The 18,293-nt window shown below is 47.0% G+C and overlaps 1 protein-coding gene across 1 annotated transcript in view; it reads left to right on the plus strand.

Moving 5' to 3' along the window:
• Positions 1-1,177: 1,177 nt before the first annotated feature.
• LOC146858980 (prostasin-like) overlaps positions 1,178-18,293 on the plus strand; it is a 91,107-nt gene continuing 73,991 nt past the window's right edge. The window contains exon 1 of the mRNA XM_085646931.1: positions 1,178-1,280. The gene's annotated coding sequence lies outside the window, so the exon portion shown is untranslated. The remainder of the gene's footprint in view (positions 1,281-18,293) is intronic.

An 18,293-nucleotide genomic window follows, 5' to 3' on the forward strand; every position in this document is an offset into this window, starting at 1 on the left:
GCACTAACCTCTGATAGGCCTAAATGCTCGTCCACACCACCAAATCAGAGAGCATTAGTATTATCTACTTGTGCCTCTGTAAATCAATCTGGGACCCACTGGACTCTCTGCATAGTGTACTTCTTTTAAGTGCGCTATATAGAGAACCAGTTTCCTACAGTCACTAATAGAGTAACTGTGGCAGCTTTCCTGAATAACATTGCTCTTTCTGGTCGCTATATCAAACAAACTTCTGCATCCACGGGTGTCTTACCTATCCCAGCAAGATTGAGAAACTGTGTGGTGTCTAGGAATTCAGAAGGGCCATTCAGTGTTTGCTTATTCATGGCTCCCATGTTGGCATTATATTAATGCTCCTAGCTCACCTGAGTCAGCCCTTAAAGTTAATTAAGAGTTAACTTTACTATTTGATTTTTTATGCAAAAAAAAGCACGAAGTAAAGTCCCCGCCAAAAAACACGCCTTCTTACCACCGGAGTGGTTGAGGAGGCAGGGACCTGAAGGATCTCGGGTGAGGTTTGTTAGTACGAATGCAAGCAGAGAACGTTCTTGCACTTATCCAATTCCAAAAGGAGTCTCTCTTAACACAGAGATTGCCTATTATGTTTGGACTTTAACTCATAGCTCTTTTATTTTCCATTCATTTGTGCCCATTTAGATCATGCAGTCTAGAGAATGCTTGCCGAAGCAGGTATCTGCAGGAAAAGGCAGTGTTCCCTTTTAACTCCAAAATTAACTATTGCCTAGATGCTTAAGATTGTCTTTCTTTCAATCTCAAAATGTTTATGCACAGTCGCAGCCGGTGCAGGTAAGAGCGGCGAGGCAGGGGCATAGTGGGGCGGGAAGTTGACAGATGATGACGAGCGGGGGGAAAAAACAAGCATTGGCATAGCCAATAGGTCTCGCCTTTGGGACCTTATAAGTGTTTAGCCATGCAACAGTTGATGTTGTTGCACAAAGGATATTGTGCTGCATAACTAAATACTTATAAGGCCCTAAAGGCGAGACCTATTGGCTATGCCAATGCTTGTTTTCTCTGTGTTCGTCCAGTTCCTGGGGCCACCAGGAAATATTAGGAGGTAGGCAGGCAAGTAGTGCGTCACCTAGGGATGCAGGCGGCCCCTCCAGGTAAAAGGATAAGAACGCTGAGCCCGAGGGAGAAACCCTCTTTGTCCTCTTGCCTCGGGCGCCCAGCAGGTCGCAGCCAGAAGCAAAGTTGGCAAGTTGCGGCAGCCACTGGGGTGAGGGGGCCTCACAGCGTAGCAAACCAGGACTGGCAAGGTGGGTAGTTAGTACCGTTTGGCGGTCGCTTTTAGCAATTTAATAAGGATGAAGTGTGTGGCGGGCCGCGAGGCGCGGCAGGTCGTTGTTGGTAAAGCGCGATAGCACGCGTTGGTGGATGGACAGACTCGGTGTAGCTCATCGGGTAAGAACAGTCGGTATATTTGATTGAGGTTTGAGGCAACGGAGGAGCGGCACCTGTGACAGGGCGCAAAGGGTCTTATAAATATGCCCCGTAGTTTTATGGTACGTGGCTTGTTCTGCCTCAATTAGTTAATCCATTGCCTGCAAAAGTCTCCCTGTAAACAATACTGCTGCTTTGACACCTGACATGCCTCACTCACCCATTTATTCTTCATAGGAACTTAAAATGTGTTCTATTGAGTAAATAATAGTTATGTATATTATTTAAAATGTCAATACAATTTACAGCACCCCGGAATCACGAGATATGCGAAAACAGCCGTTTGGTAAATCATTTAAGTTATCGGTTATTGGTAGACACAAGTGCATATTAGAGAATTATGGTTCACGTTAAACGATATTGGGCGGATGGACGCATTATTAGTTCGATGGATGTAACCGATTTGGTCGAATGGGAGAACCCCCGTTTTTGAGCACGCTTTCATGCCACTTCAACGGGTATCAAGCTCTGCTTCATAGACTCTTGTTCATGGTGAAATAGTGCCACCAAGTGTTCAAAATCTATATCTCCATGGTAATTCAGTATAAAGCATCGTTTTGAAATCCAATTAATTCTCTTGCCAACAAGGGATGACTAAAGACCTGGCGTCCAGAACATTCCTTTTGTGCCCTTATCTCCTAACAAGATGTATAATAAAAAAACAAAAACAAAAAACACACAACCTGTGTAAAACGGACGCAAGGGCATCGTACCTACCTGTCACTGGGATACCGTGCATTAATCTGCAACACGGACATTCTGGGGTTCACGAGCTAAGTGTAAACTAATGAAAAAACTGCTTTTCTTTTTTGCCGGTAATAGTGATCAGATCTCAAACTCTTACTACATCATTAGGGTGCAAATTAGCATCCAAAGACCGAACCCGAGAATTTCACCTAGGGTGATTCTAATGTTCTAATATTCCAATGTTACTCCAAATAGCTTGTTTTGGGCAGTTATACATTTTTATCAGTAAAGCCAACCCCCAACCACTGGAGTACTCTTTAAATCCAGAGTTGTGTGTGCTTCTCCAGACCAAACCCCCGTAAAATATACTGCCCACCAGTATGTATGACGTGTGATTTCTGCACCTTGTAATCCTCATTGGCTTATGTGACATTCCCCGTTAGCTGATTTATTGTCTCTGTATAACGCGTGCTGTTAAATAAAGTACTGTGACACCATACACTAATATGAGTAGCGCTATACTGTGACACCATACACTAATATGAGTAGCGCTATACCACATATGAAATGGATATGAGGTCCTGCTTTGTGATACATGCTGCCTACCTTTGATGATGGTCGCAGTACTTTACGTATACTAGCTAAGGAAAGGCATGTGGATTAGTTTATATGAGTATTTGGGACCTTATTTAAAATAATAAATTGAAAATCCCAATCCTGAGCATGAGGGACCTGTTCCTTTATGCATCAGGGGGATAGAGGCATGGAGTGTTCACTGGGGTGGTGTGATCCTTGGCAAGTGGTTCGTTTGCAGGGGAAAGCGGGGTGGCCCTGAAGTATTACTCTGTAGCGCCTGCTCCCTCTTTCTTTTGAGTTCCGGCTTGATCTAAGCAGGTGCGGCCAAAAAAAAAAAAAAAATTTTAAAGGGTGGGTATGCGTGCGGTGAGGCAGTTAACATAAAGCAAAATGTTGATGCGCACAGGGCAAAGGGAAGTGCACCAAACATTAATTTCTCGATTTTCCTCTTGCTTGATATCTGGCTCACATGGGAGGTGCACCTCACTAAGATGGCGGCTGCAGGAGGATGGGCCAAGTCACGTGGAAGGGTAGTGGTCAGTGACTTCATTATGATGGCGGCTGAAGGAGGATGGACCAAGTCACGTGGGAGTTGTCAGTGACGTCAATGGACCAAGATACGGCGAGGGCATGTGGAAGGCCACCAAGGAGCTGATATTTCATTGGCAAAATGAGCACGTGTCAAGCGCTCAGCATGGGTAAGGCCAGCTAAGTTGGAAAGGACTGTTCGGATGATAGTTGCTGAGCTCCAAGGAGCTTTAGCTCACTGGGAAGGGCCCCTGGTAGCGCGGACTCTCCCAAGACAAGGGCTCGAAGCCAGCCCATGCTCGAGACCCGTCCCTCGTTGTTGAAACTTCAAGCACAGCGTGCCCTTCTGGGGATAATACTGACTTGGGATAGTCAGAGGAGGTTGCAGCTCTTGTGTGCCCTTTCTATGTCACGAGTAAGCTGTCCCAATTTTGGCTCAAACAGCAAGCATGGGGGCTAGCAGTTCCAAATGAGGGGATTAGTCACATATGAATGAAACACAATAAGGCCACGGGTTATGGCTTTGGCTACAGTGGGGGTAAACGTGGTCTGAGAGGCCCTGTAATGAGTAAACTTAGCGGCATGGTATGTTAGCATATCGAAGTGCCATAGCATATGTGAACGAACCCAAGGGGCCCCAGGTTAGGGTGTGGCTATGGGGAGTAAACGGGGTCTGAAGGAATTGGTATTTGGAGTGCATAATAGCATGGGTATTCTTTGAAAAGGAAGGAAGCAAGGGTTCAAGCTTGTTGGTCCTATTGACTAGGCCATGGGATGGGACGCACCAACCAATTTACCGGTGGGTGTAATGAGAAACTTGGAGAGCATATTTGGTATAGGATCCAGGGGAGGGCCCGGTGTTTAAGCACAGCCCTATATGTAGCGCCTCCGGGGTACAGGACTGGTGGTTACCACAAAAAAAAAAGTACAAGTTGTTGGCTGTGGTCTTTTGGCACAACAAGCATAGGAGTACATCTCTGGGCAGCCTTATGGTGAGGGGCCATTAAGGGTAATGCAATGACAATCAGTGGCTGGAAGATATGGCAAAACTAATTGGTTGCTACCACATTAGTGGGTTTACGGTATTCATATACACTGGTTAGAGGTGTACATTCAATCTACAATTACAGAGGGTGTTGAAGGTAGGTGTATTTAAGAGATTATGCAGTAAAGACCAAGCCTATCTAAGGTGGGGGGAGTTTAATCCAGTCGCGCGAAAAATTAGGAAAGTCAAGAGCTGTTGGCATGTGGCACAACATTGTCTATCGGAAGGGTCTACTGGCAGCAGTTGGGGTCTTATCTCCTGGGAGTGAGACTCTCCAACTGGCAGCGTTTGGCCGGTATCTCCAATGGGGAAGGCTCTCAGATTATTCTGCACAGAGGGACACTGTTTTAGTGGTAATCAGAGGAACGAATACCAAGCTATTTCAAAGCAGCGGGTCTCCCCAAGGAGGTTGTAGAGGCCGACCACTCGACACAGACAAGGGTTAGTAAGGCATGGCAGATGCCATTGATGGTGAGGAAGCTTCAGTTGCTTAGGGGCAGGGGGAATGCCCAACAATGGGGTTTTTAGCATCTGGATGGACCCCAGGAGGGAGCAGTGGCCACGTGTACTTTTTTGCCCTAACCCAACATGGATGGCTTGGAGTAGAATATTGGGGGGGCTTCGTCAGTTTATTTGGGGCAAGGGGGATGCCCAAAAAGGGGGTTTACGGCTACAGAATGGACCTCATGAAGGGGTAGTTACCACGGGTATAGAAGGTAGGCAGGGAGAGGGCTGTTCTGCTGGTGGTCCTGCACTCTGCCCCCTAACCCAACACGGAAGGACAGGGGCAGAATATTGGGGGAGCTGTTTCAGTTCTCTTGGGGGCAAGGGGGATGCCAAACAGTGATGTGTTTTTTTATTATATATATATTTTTTTAACCTATTTGAAAGACCTCAGGAGGGAGTGGTTTTTCCACATGTAGTATTATGCTCTACTGCCCTAACCCAACATGGACAGGAGTAGAATGTTGCGAGGGCTGGTTTCAGTTTTCTTGGGGGCAAGGGGGATGCCTAACAATGGTGTTTTCAGCTATTTGAGGATCCCATGAAGGGGTGGTTTTCCTTGTGTACAGAAGGTAGGTGAGGAGGGGACTGTCCTGCTGGTGGTCCTGGATTTTTCGGATTTAAACCAACTCGGGTGGATTGGAGTGCAATATTGGGGGGGCCTGCAGGCGTGCAGGTACCCTGGGGGCAGATGCGGGGTGCAGTGCCCTGGTTTTTTAAGGGGTGCCTCTGTTGGCTGCAGCCATAATGGGCGCAGCAGAGGGGGTACTTGGTAGGCCGAGTCGGTCAAGTTCAAGATTACGGCTGAGTTTCAGGGGTACGGATGGGTTTTCAGGGGGATGGCCGGGCTTTCAGGAGTACGGCTGGGTTTTAGGAGTATGGCAGAGTTTCAGTGGTACGGCTAAGGTCATGGGTACGGCCAAGTGCAAGAGTATGGGTACACTGAAGATGAAATGCATTGTCTTGAAAACATTTTCTTGCTGCCTTTCATAGGTGGACTTGGTGAAAAAGGGGAGCTGTGAATAAGTTTCGAAATATCCAAGGGGGTATGCTTACTACGGGGTATTGGAAATAGTAGACAAGGATGGGGTGCAAAACACACGTTTCCCAGGATGGCGCGTGTACTCATGCGGCACCCAGAGCAATGTGTTTATCGCCTTTAGTTAGTAACTTCAGTGGACAAAGGGGAATGGTTGTTAGGTTGGGCTTTACTCAGGTCTTGAAGCAGGGTTGCTGCCCATTCAAGTAACGAAATGATCAAAAGGTGGGCAGGTGGCGGTCTTCTAGTTGGGAACAGTAGTTCAGACTACAGTTAGTTAAACGTGGCCGAGGGGCAGCGGCGATCTAGCAGTGCCTTTTTTCTTTATACACTGTGATTTTTCATACAGTGGTTTCAAGGCTTCGGACGCAAGGATACTGGGGTGGAGATATGCAGGCGGCAATATGATTCCGGTGGGCGGAAGGGGGCCGTTATGCTCCATCAGGCATACCATGATGCAGGCAGCGAAATCGGAATTGTACCTAACAGATGGTGTGCAGCTGTCCAGCGCAGGGTTGAAAATATTCATCCACTCTATATTGGGGAGCTTTAGCGCTAAATCTGGAAGGTGAAGCTGTTTTGGGGGGAGGGCGAGAGCGCCAGTAGGCTCCTGGCCCTGTGGCGGAGTCCTGGGCCAGGAAAATGGCGGGGACTCCTGTTTGACAGGGACTGGCCGATCCTGGAACAGGGAGGGCAGTCAATGGGGCTCCGGGCTGGCGGGAGAGGGGGCCGTCCTGCTGGTGGCCCTGGACTCTCCGGCCCTACCCGAGATGCCGGTGCTTGGAGGAAGCAACTTGGTGAAAGCTGGTGTGCAAGGAAAGGTGCAAAGCAGTGCTCTGGTGGCCGCGTCTAGGAGGTAGACGACGGGTAGTTGCCTGAAATGGAAGCAATGGAGATGGGTTGTGTTCTGCTGGTACAACCCGCATACAGTGTGTCTCTGGAGATCCTGAACTGTAAATACAATTGTAACTGTAACCTGTGGTTCAAACGAATACTGTGCAACCCAATGTTATCAATGTGTGTTAGATTGGTTAATAAAAGTTGGTCTAATGTTGACAGTGCGTCTACAAATAAAGATGGCGTTATCTGAGAATTAATAAAGACTACGCAGTGAAGACCATCCACTGGTATGGTGCCTTTTGTGGTGGGAAAAGAGGGGGCAAGTGTGGTGGGGCGAATCGCACGTTATATGCCTACTATGAGAGCCCCCCACCGCGCCTATGGGTGGGGGGCCCTTAGTGGCATTTAGTGCGAGAGGCAAGATAGAGGCTGGGCCAGTGCACATCTGGTCAGGGCGAGTGGGAGGGGCCACCAGGAAATATTAGGAGGTAGGCAGGCACGTAGTGCCTCACCTAGGGATGCAGGCGGCCCCTCCAGGGAAAAGGATAAGAACGCTGAGCACGAGGGAGAAGCCCTCTTTGTCCTCTTGCCTCGTGCGCCCAGCAGGTCGCAGCCAGAAGCAAAGTTGCCCACCCACCCATCCCTAAATTTTTGTAAGGTAGAGCTGGCGGGGTCCAGGGCCAGGAAAATGGCGGGGACTCCTGTTTGACGGGGACTGGCCGATCCTGGAACAGGGAGGGCAGTCAATGGGGCGCTGGGCTGGCGGGAGAGGGGGCCATCCTGCTGGTGGCCCTGGATTCTCGGGCCCTACCCGAGATGCCGGTGCTTGGAGGAAGCTACTTGGTGAAAGCTGGTGCGCAAGGAAAGGCGCAAAGCAGTGCTCTGGTGGACGCGTCTAAGGGGTAGACGACGGGTAGTTGCCTGAAATGGAAGCAATGGAGATGGGTTGTGTCCTGCTGGTACAACCCGCATACAGTGTGTCTCTGGAGATCCTGAACTGTAAATACAATTGTATCTGTAACCTGTGGTTCAAACGAATACTGTGCAACCCAATGTTATCAATGTGTGTTAGATTAGTTAATAAAAGTTGGTCTAATGTTGACAGTGCGTCTACAAATAAAGATGGGATTATCTGAGAATGAATAAAGACTACGCAGTGAAGACCATCCACTGGTATGGTGCCTTTTGTGGTGGGAAAAGAGGGGGCAAGTGTGGTGGGACGAATCGCACGTTATATGCCTACTATATTACATTAACTGAAATCATAGTGAAATGACGGGAATAACACCAATCGCCTCAAGTGCAGTGAGGATTTCCGCACAGAACTTACCACTGCTGCTAGATAGATACCAGGGGTCTGGAGCTGCATTCCTAGGAGGTGAGGGAGTTTGTATTCATGAGTGAAGTTCGAGGACTTCCGGATCTGATGATGATATCACGCCTCGAGTTGGGAGCCGGGAGATGTCACAGCGAGGGGGGATCAGTGAGAAGGGATTGGAGGGAAGTCATGCCTGGAGGCTGTGAACTGAGAGGGATTTCGGGAGGTCCATCCCTGGGGAGGTGCAGGAATCAATGTATTAATGTGCCGGGACGGGCAGTGGGATGGGAAGTGCTTCTACTTGTCAAGAGTGGAATGGCTTTTTAAAATCCCGTTACATTCCTGTACAACGGATTTGAAGCGGTAGAAAGTGTAAATTGTAAGTATTCTTCGAGCAATTCATAAAATTGAAATAGGTAATTTCTCCGCAGTGTACAACAGCTGTCGTAACACAGGAAGGAGTGGATTACTGGACAGTACTCAAGAGGAGGAGCAGGGCAGACAGGGAGATTTTGTTGTTGCAGTTTTTTATAGCGCTAAATCAACCTGGAGGTACCAGAGCGCTTTACTTGAGCACCAGTTACATGACAGAGGAACATATTCATTATTAAGGCATGGGGAGATTTGCTCAAAATCACAGGACGTTTGAGCCTCCTGCCAGACCTGAACCTCGTCCCCGAGCTTCAAGGTCGGGCGCTCTAGCCGTTAAACCACATCCTCTCCCGTATTGGAGATGGTGATGTGGCCCAGTAAAAATCATTTCATTTGTACAACTAAGGAGCGCTGTTTGAGCAAGTTATGAGAATACTGCCTATGATAAAAATTTTCATTTAATTTAAATGAAGACTGAGTAAAACCTACATTTTATATTGACTTGAAAGGCGCGTGCCTTCCCAACAGCACCAGAAGCGGAATCCTGTGAATGGAACGCTTATGATGTAACATCACTGTGATATCATGAGGCGCAGGGCAAAAGCAGGGGGGAGGCCGTCCCCGCAGAAGAGAGGAAAGGAGAGACCACTGTTGAGGAAGGTTGTCGGGTAGGAGGGGATCTTCTTTCAGGTTCATCGCAGGAGCTTTTGTCATGAAATGGTTGGATTTACTTAACGAATTCCGCAATACCTTCGAAGGCTGAAGTTAGGCTGAAGTCAGAGGCAGTGGGACAATAATACGGTACTTACTTCAGGAGAACGGGGGCAGTGTGTGAAAGAGTGGGGGCCTCTGATAGTCCCACGCCAAGCATCCCGTGAGCCCCCGTCGGGTAAATGAAGCTATTTTGGGCCGTAAGTGAAGGTTCGCGTTTTCACATATTCCACAGTCACCAGCCTCCCGGAGCCTATCCTCGCCCTCTGAGGGCAGCGCCCACTCACTCCTCGCTTTGGCACTGGTTGGCACAAGCATGATGACATCACCTCACCCCCACCTTGCCGAGGCTGTATGGGACAGGCACACTTCACGGGTGGAAGGGTTTTCCCCGCGGAGAAAGAAGTGCAACAAAAACAAACAAGCGCGGTCCTAAAAAGCTATCACCACGCCACGCAAAGACAACAAGCTTGCAAATCACCTCTCCGCAAGCAATAAACACAAAACAAAACAAGTGGACGAACTTCATGGCAAGCCCTCAGAAAACTGCAAACACAGCAGAACATTTTGCTTTGAACACCAGGCACCTAACCAGATACCAGAAGAACACACACTGTCTCTCTTTCCTTCTTTCATTTAGTTGCTTCCCTGTTAAATGGATCCAAAAAAGACAAGCGCGCCTCGCGCTGACGAGGAGAGGAGGAGGCAGCAGGGGGAGGGGAAGAGAGGAGGGGGCCAGCGCCGGATTCCCTTGAGGGAGCGAGCAGAAACCATATGTCAAAGCTCGCTCCTGCAAGGGAATCGCCAAACGTGCACATGTTGCCATTGAAGGCAATGTAATGCGTGCACGTTTTTGGCAGCCAAACTGAATCAATGGCTAAAGGTCTTGTTCCTATTCAGCGCATGCGCGTTGCGTAGGCGAGACCTAAAAACTACGTACTTACCTTGAGTTCATTGCACGGACGAGTCGGCGAAGCACTGAGCGCAAGGTAAGTGGCTTTCTTTTTTCATTATTTTCCCTCGTGGTTGTCTGTCAACTTCCCCCGCCTCGCCCCACCACTCTTATCTGCACCGCCCGCGACTGTTTATACACACATGCTAAGGCTTGCTTTGTGCCCTCTTAGAAATGCGTGTGTTGATTCTAGTAGCGGGAGCAGCCAGTCAGAAATGCCATGAAAATGTTTGCCATTACCCTTCTCCTCCGCTTAAACACAGCTCTTGCGGTCTTAGATACTCTGGAAACAAGGCTTTTCCCATGCTCAAGGCTTTCTTGGCACAAACACTCCTACCCTGTTGTAACTGGCAATGTTGTTAGCTTCTTAGGCTTTTCATATGTATGTTTTTATGTGTGTGGTGTTTCTATAGCACGAACTGTTCACGGACACCATATTGTGGTGACAAGTATAGTTGACAAAAATATTGAGTCGAATAAATCATGGAAGTAATCCCTGCCCCTAGCTGTCGATTTCCTGGGCAAGCTGGGTGGCCTATAGGGTGAGTTGCCTTAACAGTGTGTGTGACCTGGGCCTAGACTGCTCTACCATGCCGACCGTGGTGGGACAGCCCCCAACTCTGTTGTATACTTTCCTCTGCAACCTGTCCGTGAAAGATGTGTGGAACGCACACCACTCAACCAAGTAGGGATATACCTTTTATTCTGGGGCCCACCGCTCTGTTACTAGCAAGGGGTCTTTCCGACCATTTGCCAGTGTTGATGGATTTAACTTGGGGCCACACCCGGTCTGCGGCGGGCTGGTGGCTGAGTGGATAGTACTTTCAGGAGGAAGAATTCCGGGAGGTTTCCTCTTGGATGTGTCAGAGGTTCCTATAAGAGAGCCAGGGTCGGTTTACTACCCAGGTGTCCTATGGATGGCCACTCTCCGAGGTGATATTAGCTTCTATAAAGGTCAGGGGCAATACACTTGGCGGAGGGTTGTTTATCTTGAGGCATGGGTGCCTGATCTCAAACGCAGTTACTGTGCTAGCAAAGAGGACGTTCTAATCCGCGACTTCCTCCATGCGCAAACCGTGCTCTAGCAGGAGCTCATGCAGGAGGCTTGGATAGTCACAGGCAGTCACATATACCAGTGGGGCGACAAAACACTACACTGGCTGTGTACTCCTTGCGAGGTGGCGGCTACTGTAGCACACCTCGAGGGTGCTGATGGCTTCCATATTACAGCAGCAAGACCATAGCGGCCCTATTTGCGTCATACTATGGTGACTTATACAGCCCTGCTCCTGCGGGCCTTGTGTACTATCTTCACCAGTTCATAGCGGACAGTTCTGCATTTGTCCCCTTAGTCTTTGGAGGAGGAGGTCACCTGCGAGGAGCTAAGGGCGGCTCTTGGGCAGCTACAGGCAGGCAAGGCCTTCGGGCCTAATAGTTTCCCACTTCAGTTTTGGCCCTTACTCCGGCCACTCGCTGGCCCTGTGCTACTTAGCACCTTTAACAAGGCCCTTAAATTGAGTGAACTGCCTCGCAACCTTAGAGGAGCTAAGTGGTGATCCTGAAACCCAGCCAGGATGGCACTAAATGCAAAGATTACGGGCTGATCCCTCTGCTGAACTCTGAAGTCAAAATCTGGGGCAAGATGATAACCAGGCTGGTGGGAGTTATTTACCACCTTGCCCGTCCGGATCAATCTGGGTTCATGCCTCACCAGGTCACATGGCATAACATCCGTAGGGTGCACAATGCCGTAGAGCTGAGTAGCAGCAGTCCCAGAATGTTTGTTTCCGGTCGAGGGAAGACATGGCTTGGCAGTTCCAGGCTGGACTGTTCCCATGAGGCACAGGGTCAAGACTGATTTGCATATAGCTGTGTCTGAACTGGGGTGGCGAAGTGAGATAAAGAACAATGATGGATTTAATCCAGATCTGTGACTGGGGTGAGTGTCTGAAAAGTTTCAGCGCTCCGTCCATCATCTCCTTGTGTTTGCTTTGTTTGCCCTAAGTTGAAAGGGTATGCCCAAACGTGGGTCCCTTCCTTACTTTGCCACAAGATTCAAGCTAGCCTGGCTGATGAGGGCTGTTAGTTCGAAACCGGTACCATGATGCATGTTTCCGGTCCAGGGAAGACATGGCTTGGCAATTCGGGCTGGACTGTTCCCATGAGGCACAGGGTCAAGACTGATTTGCATATAGCTGTTTCTGAACTGGGGTGGTGAAGTGAGCTAAAGAACGATGATGGATTTAACCCAGATCTGTGACTGGAGGTGAGTGTCTGAAAAGTTTCAGCGCTCCATCCATCATCTCCTTGTGTTTGCTTAGCAGTTTGCCTACCCACTAAGTGCTGCCTATAGTCGATTTTAGGAAGGCATTTGACTCAGTAGATAGGGATTATCTGTTCACTCTTCTACACAGCTATTGCTTCGGCCCAAGTTTTATCAGCTCAGTGCGACTACTCTATATCAATGTCATGGCGAGGGTGCGGGTCCGAAGGGTCATATCTGAATGGCTTGACATCAAGCTGGGGCCTCGTCAGGGCTTCCCTCTTGTTGTTTGCTTTAGCTATCAAGGCTTTAGCCGCCCGGATAAGTGTGGATGCTCAGATGGACGACAATTTTCAGTGGTCTCCAGAAGTGAGCGATAGAATATCCCTCTACGCAGATGATGTCCTGCTGTTTTTGGGTGGCCCAGATGAGTCGGGATCTCGAGCTCTTGAGATTCTCTGGATTTTCTAATCCTATTCTGGCCTCAATGTGAACAAGAGAAAATCCTTCATCTTTCCTATTGCCCCCTGTCCGCCGTTCATGCCGTGGGCACTTGAGCTGCGGGTGCTACCAATGGGCTTCTATTATTTGGGGGTCTTTATAATTTCAGACAGAGCCCAAGCGTATGAGTCCAACTTACAGACTCAGCTAGACAGACTCACTAGAGATGTGAAATTCTGGTCCACTCTACCGCTGTCCATGTTGGCCAGTTGGCCATTTCCACGAAGGTCGCCCTACTGATACTCCCTTACCAAGTGCAGAATTACCTGCTCCAGGTGCATCTCTTTCTTTTTCAGGGTTTTATTTTGTAAACTATACGGGGAGACAGGAAAGGTCTGGATCTTACCAATTCTACGGAAATGGGGGAAACCAGAGAAAGAGTATTGTTATGTAGAATCAGGAGGTCTGCTTTTTAAAACATTTTTATATGTATTATTAATTGGTTTTTAATGTTTTGTTTAAGAACATGTGATGTATTTTATATTGATTTTATTAATGTTTTTTATCTGTGCTTTTTATGATTGTTTTGTTACAATCAAAATAAAGCTTTGTTCTGATTCTGATTCAGTCCAGCCCGAACTGCCAAGCCATGTCTGCCCTGGACCGGAAACAAGCATCCTGGGACTGGTTTCGGGCTAACAGCCCTCTTCAGCCAGGCTAGCTTGAATCCAGTGGCAAAGTGAGCAAGGGACCCACGTCTGGGAATACCCTGTCAGCTTAGGGCTAACAAAGAAAACACAAGGAGATGATGGACGGAGTGCAGAAACTTTTCAACCACTCTTCCCCAGTCACAGATCTGGGTTGAATCTATCATCGTTCTTTAGCTCACTTTGGCACCCCAGTTCAGACATAGCTATATGCAAATTAGTCTTGATCCTGTGCCTCATTAAACAGTCCAGCCCGAAATGCCAAGCCATGTCTGCCCTGGAACGGAAACAAGCATCCTGGGACCGGCTTCGGGCTAACAGCCCTCTTCAGCCAGGCTAGCTTGAATCCAGTGGTTCAGAGAAGACCTGGCTTGGCAGTTCGGGATGGACTGTACCCATGAGGCACAGGGTCAAGACTGATTTGCATATAGCTGGGTCTGAACTGAGGTGGTGAAGTGAGCTAAAGAACGATGATGGATTCAACCCAGATCTGTGACTGGGGGTGAGTGTCTGAAAAGTTTCAGTGCTCCGTCCATCATCTCCTTGTGTTTGCTTTGTTCACCCTAAGTTGGCAGGGTATGCCCAGACGTGGGTCCGTTGCTCACTTTGCCACTGGATTCAAGCTAGCCTGGCTGATGAAGGGTGTTACCCAGAAACCGGTCCCAGGATGCTTGTTTCCGGTTCAGGGAAGACCTGGGTTGGCAGTTCGGGCTGGACTGCACCCATGAGGCACAGGGTCAAGACTGAATTGCATATAGCTGTGTCTGAACTGGGGTGGTGAAGTGAGCTAAAGAACGATGATGGATTTAACCCAGATCTGTGACTGGAGGTGAGTGTCTGAAAAGTTTCAGCGCTCCATCCATCATCTCCTTGTGTTTGCTTAGCAGTTTGCCCACCCACTAAGTGCTGCCTATAGTCGATTTTAGGAAGGCATTTGACTCAGTAGATAGGGATTATCTGTTCACTCTTCTACACAGCTATGGCTTCGGCCCAAGTTTTATCAGCTCAGTGCGACTACTCTATATCAATGTCATTGCGAGGGTGCGGGTCCGAAGGGTCATATCTGAATGGCTTGACATCAAGCTGGGGCCTCGTCAGGGCTTCCCTCTTGTTGTTTGCTTTAGCTATCAAGGCTTTAGCCGCCCGGATAAGTGTGGATGCTCAGATGGATGACAATTTTCAGTGGTCTCCAGAAGTGAGCGATAGAATATCCCTCTACGCAGATGATGTCCTGCTGTTTTTGGGTGGCCCAGATGAGTCGGGATCTCGAGCTCTTGAGATTCTCTGGATTTTCTAATCCTATTCTGGCCTCAATGTGAACAAGAGAAAATCCTTCATATTTCCTATTGCCCCCTGTCCGCCGTTCATGCCGTGGGCACTTGAGCTGCGGGTGCTACCAATGGGCTTCTATTATTTGGGGGTCTTTATAATTTCAGACAGAGCCCAAGCATATGAGTCCAACTTACAGACTCAGCTAGACAGACTCACTAGAGATCTGAAATTCTGGTCCACTCTACCGCTGTCCATGTTGGCCAGTTGGCCATTTCCACGAAGGTCGCCCTACTGATACTCCCTTACCAAATGCAGAATTACCTGCTCCAGGTGCATCTCTTTCTTTTTCAGGGTTAACACCCTGATTCGTACTCTACTATGGTACGTGGGACTTCAACGTATTTCCCTTAGGAAGTGCTGCCGCCCGGCCTTTGAAGGTGGGCCGCAGTAATCTCCCTCATCTGCTCTATGGAGGCACCAGTTCAGCCCCTCTGCCCACTGCTACAAAAGCTGTGCTGTTGATGCTGACACACTGAGGTCCGTGGGCTGGGTGCACAAACTTACTTCAGAGACACCGCCATGGAGGGAGAACAGCATCCTGCAGGTCGCAGCACTTCACGTTTTTTCGCTTGGGATATCATTGGTATCTCTGTGCTAGGGAATGTGATGCGCAGTGATTCGTTGAAGTCCTTTCAAGACTTGCAGTCAGACTTTGACCAGCACCTTACCCAGTTCTTTCGGTACCTACAACCCCGGCATGCAATCATGCCTGACATACAGTATGCAACCAAATTTGCTGAGTACTCCTCCTTGGAAGCTAAACTCCTACTTATCAACATTCCCTGTCACTCTCAGAAATATATTGCATGCTACTCCAGAACATGTCGAACTCTATCGTAGAAGTTAGCGGCCGCTAGAGAGGCGGTGATAGCATCCCAGTTTCGATTGATCCAACTTAAACTCTTGCACCACGTTTACCTTACCTGGGCTTGGTTGTTCAAAATAGGCCTAATTGCCATGAGCACATGCCTACTTTGTGCTGCCCCTGAGGAGACCTTTTCAACACATTTTGGCATTGACCTGACTTCTCTTGCTTCTGGAGCGGCGTGCTGTGTACTTAAGAAGGGATCCTGGCGTGGAGGATTCCTAGGGACCCTCGGCTACTCCTACTACATATTACAGAGAACACGGAGGAGAACAGGTATCAGAGGGCATTGCTTTGGTTGGGCTTGGTGATTGCTGTAAGGGACATAGCACAGGAGTGGAAAACCATGGAGGCCCATCTGGTAATTAATAGGGCCGCGGGTACGTAGCACTGCATGGGCCTGGAAAGCCCGGTTACTTAACGAGGGCACGCCCCCAGAAACACCACAAGATTTGGGAAGGCTGGGCTGACCATAGGGGTATTGCATTGGAATCCTGTCAGCTTCCTCCCTGGTTCAGTTACAGGGGCCTACTTCCCCATGGTGCTGCTCTGAGTTGCTCATGAGGAGGCCAAGTCGCCTAGGGACTGCCTTATTGTGTCTGTATTCAGAGGCACCTTTGTATTTGCTGCTATGGCTGCTTACTCTTTATTGTATGATGTATTGTTACGTATCATGCTATTTACTATGTCCCGATTGTGGGACAAAACAATAAAACGTTTTTTTTATTTCATGAGAGTAAATATTATCCAAAACACCTAAATATAGTTTTTAAAAAAAATATATATAAACTTTAAAGTAATACATTTAAAATGTTACAATATATAAAATCACATGTGAAATACATTATTTAATTATTTCATAATACAATAGTTATGCATTTTTTTCCAAATACATTTAATTTAAAAATTGAGTTAAAATAGTAAAAAAAGTAAAACGTATTTACAACCAACAAAAATATTCCCTTATATTTACAAAACATATATAAAATAATGTTGTTTGAAATTCAAAATGATATAACCTAATTAGAATTTAAATAACATTTAATAATATAGATACTATATGACTGTCAGTAAAAGGATGATTGAAGAAATACTGGTAGATATGGAGACAATAGTCTTTCTTCTATGAGGTCACCTTTAAAAGCATCATGTGCGAGCAATTAACCTATCCATGATTAAGGCCCGTAAAGAGGAGCCGAAACGCGTCAGATTGATTTTTGCTGCCTTTTGAAAATAAAAGAGCTACTGTCACAGTTCCAAGAATCAGGTGTGAAGCACCTTCCTTTGATGGGGAGAGTATGTTGGATGTATTGCGGGGGTTCTGTTGCCGACCTGTGAGGGTCGTGGGCTGTCTGCAACAGAACATTGTGTTGCGTTTATATATATATATATATATATATATATATATATATATTCACTGAAAAAACCATAGGTTTCACACACGTTATAGTTAGGAATTAGCATTTAAAAAACCTTGCAAATTCAGTGAAAAAACCATAGGTTTCACACACGTTATAGTTAGCTGGACATTTCACTCGTAAAAAACCAATGAAATTTCCCCGTTATAGTTAGTTAAGCTAACTATAACTCGCGCGCCCGCAATGCACTGCTGATGACGTCACATATTACATCACTCATGACATGGTCAGTGACATCACTCATGACATCACTGATGACATCTCAAATGACATCACTGATGACATCATCCAGTGAATGTGTGTTTTTCTGAAAATTAAATATGTTTAATATATGTATATCTCAAGGTCGATGGAAGAATAAATGAGTATATAAGTGTCTAAATGGATGATTTGTTTTTGAAAAATTGATTGTATTACTGACTGATTAAGTGTATCTTTTTGAATACATGGCTAAGTGAGTAATGTTTAAATGTGTAAATACCTGTATCAGTCTCTCACTTTGTGTATAAGTGTCTGCATGGGTTGGTGAGTAGCTACATGGGTGTTTATATAGGTTATTATTTGGTTTTTTGAGTCTCAGTATGAGTGTCTGAATGGTTCGGTGGGGGGTATTACGTAGTGCATAGATGCATGAATGAGTGACTCACTGTTTGTATGTGTTGAAGACAGCATATGTGCAGGACTGTATGGGTGGATGAGTGTGTGGATGGGTGTGTTAGTGAGTGAATGGCTGTCTCAATAGTGTCTTTATGAGTAACTACATATGTTTTAAACTAGTATATGTGACTATTGGTGTATATAAGTGAGTATATGTGAGAGTGAGAGATTGAAAGAGTTCCTGTATGAATAAGTATGTGTTTCTATAAGTGATTGTTTAAAAGACTAAGTATGTGTAAGTTTCTGTAGAAGTAAGTGTGGTGGTGTGTGTATAACTGTATATGCAAGTAAATGTATGTTTGATTCTTTATTAGCATGAGTGACTATGTGTGTGAGTAACTCTATGGATGAGTGGCATTGTGTTACAGGATGTATAGGTGTATGAGTACATATGATGTGTGAGTACACGTATGAGTGACTGTACAGGACTGTTGGTGAATGAGTGGATGTTTATGTGGATCTTAGAATTATTGAAGAGGTTGTTGTAATTGGTATTGGTATGTCCATTTTTTTGAAAATTTCAGTCTCTATTTTTGAATGTTTGTATCAAAGGTTATATTAGGGTGAGAGGAGG

Source organism: Triturus cristatus, chromosome 3_2 (genome assembly GCF_964204655.1).
Source record: "Triturus cristatus chromosome 3_2, aTriCri1.1, whole genome shotgun sequence".
Taxonomy (NCBI): domain Eukaryota; kingdom Metazoa; phylum Chordata; class Amphibia; order Caudata; family Salamandridae; genus Triturus; species Triturus cristatus.